Source organism: Nannospalax galili, unplaced genomic scaffold, assembly GCF_000622305.1.
Source record: "Nannospalax galili isolate Female #2095 unplaced genomic scaffold, S.galili_v1.0 scaffold34, whole genome shotgun sequence".
Classification (NCBI taxonomy): Eukaryota; Metazoa; Chordata; class Mammalia; order Rodentia; family Spalacidae; genus Nannospalax; species Nannospalax galili.
Window position 1 is genome coordinate 5,448,581 of NW_008338996.1, and position 2,730 is coordinate 5,451,310.

The following is a 2,730-nucleotide window of genomic DNA, read 5'->3' on the forward strand; positions in this document are numbered from 1 at the left end:
TGCTAGTTCCCAGGTTCATGGAGAAATCTGGATTAAATTTGCCACTGAAAGTTGTAAGGAATCTCAACATCTTAATTAAACAGCACATGGAAGAACAATAAGACAAGAAAATGAGAAGGCAGAAGGAATAATATTGGAAGGGAAGAAATTCAGTTCTTTCTTTGAACAAAGCACAGTCTTTATTTAAGTTCTCAGAAATTATCAGCTCCAAATGCAAAGATAGAAAAGTAAAATAACAAATGATTCAACAACAATAGGTATCTAATTTTTACATGGGGGATTGAAAATTCAATACTAATTATACAAGAGAAATTAGGACACTTCAGACATTTCCTAGATCACAGAATTCATCACTTCTGTACTATCATAAAGAATCCCCAAATTAAGCAAGACTTCTAAACAATTTGCCGGCAGCCATCTTGGCCTAATGCCAATAAGATATCAGAATCCCACTAACATAAAAAAGAGAAGATATCTCTCTCCCAGGGAAGTAGGAGGAATATACATTCATCTCATCAAAAAGCTGGCCTCAGGGCTCCAAAGAAGGCACAGTAGTTAAGAGCCCTGGCAGCTCTTGCGGAAGAACGAATTCAGTTCCCAGCACTCACATGGTAGCTAACAACTGTCTCTTAGGGCCTACACCCTGTTCTGAGCTCCACAAGCATTGCACACACATAGTACACTTACATACATGCAGGCAAAACACACATACACATAAATGATGTGTAAACAAGTAAATAATTGAATGAATAAAAAATGAGTTTTAAGTTGGCCTCACAAAAACAATTTCATGTCAAGTTTCTTCTGATTATAAAGAAGAACATATTTTTAAGGAGAATGAGAAGTTATGAATTTGTTCTGAAAGTAATTATTTTGTAATCCAATTATGGCAAATTCTTTATTCTGAGACAAAAGCTCAAATGTGGAAGTAAAAATAATGATATCAACTAGAAATTCGCATAGTGGACTTCTTTTTTCCACTTGAGAAAGTAGAAATCCCATGGCACAGACAGTGGAGAATGCTGTAGAGACAGGCAGCTTTGAGTTTGAATCTCCACTTCACTGTTGACTGATTATGTAATCTTAGGCTACTGCTGTATACCCCTTCATGAAATTGGGATAAAGAACACTTTATGGGACTATACAAAGGACTGTATGAAACATAATATACAAAACATCTAGGCTAGAGATTAGCACACAAGTGTGTTAGATACATGGAATATTAACATAATCATTATTTTCCTTCCTTTAAGTCACAACCAAGTTTTCTGTAGCCATAACTTTCTTCTCTCAGTGGATTTAGAGTGGATATGATGCGGATCCATGACTGAGATCAGATGAATTACCCCACTGTACCCTATGTAGCATTCCCTTACATTGGATCCATTCCTGGCCAGTGATATCTAGGTTAGAAAAAGGAAGCTAGCTCCAGTGTCAAGAGTCTTGAAAGTTTCCCTTTTAATATGGCCTCCCTTACATCCGTCAACCTTTCAGGAAGTTAATTATCCTACCCAGAAAGTTAATTATCCCATTTATCAACACCACTCAACATAAGTTGTACATTTATTTGACTGTTCATACTTTTAAATATTTAAACATTTTACTATTTATTTACTTATTTACTTTTATATTTTAGTGTGCACATGTGTACATGTGTTTACATGCCATAGTGAGCATGTGGAAGTTAGAGGACAACTTGTAAGTCAGTTCTTTCCTTCGGCCATGTGGGTTCCAGGGATCAAACTCAGGTGATAGGCTTGATTTCAATAGCCTTGACTCACTGGTCTGCATTCAGATTTTGTGATGTTTTCATTAAATTACACCTGATTACCCAGTTACTTTACATGAAATTCTCAACACTTCTTTTAAAACCTTATAGCATTTTAAGTTGAGAAAGTGCTAGCAAATTTACAGTCTAAGTAAGCCCCACTAAACATTTTTTCAACTAAGATGTGAGCATTAACCTTATATTCTCCTTTACCAATTACTTCAGAAAGAAGTGCTCTTTGCTTACCAAATTAATTTTTTTGTTAAATTAACTTTCTCCACCCTAAAAAAATACACAGACAAATAATGGCTTTGAACAATAGTACAGAGAACTCAAACAATAGCAAAAAATCTTTGTATGGTAACAGCAGAGCGCTTTGACATTAGCTCAGAAGTACTTCAGAGAGCCCAAGGCATGGCTTTTGAAGTTTCCCAGATGGGGTCCTTCCTCTTTCTGTGTGTTGCATTTGCCAAAGTGAAAGTATGTTATGACCAAATTAAATAGACAAAAGATGCTTAGTGTACCTGCTTCACTCTATTTTCAAAAAATTTTGAAAGGCATCCATAACCTAAAAGATCAAATTAAGTGAATCCCACAATGTTTACAGCACAACACAGGTGCACAAAAAATATGTAAGGGCATGAATCTTTGGGAAAACAAATTTTAACATAGTGGGCTAATTCTCCATGTGGTAAAGCAACCTCAGTGATACCAATACAGCCTGCTACCACAGTTAAGCCCACTCAAACATATCCTCCATCTCCTCTAAAATGGATCAAGTGTAGGCTTTTGTTCTAAGATTTTTCAGAGAACATCTTAATTCAGCCCCTGGCTGACAAATTATACCTATTTTGTGAACTGTTGCAATGAGCTAGCTGGAAAAAAACAAAAACAAAAACAAAAAATCCTTAAATATTTCTTGTATCCTTAACTCTGACAGTGTTTATTTATTTAGAGGAACT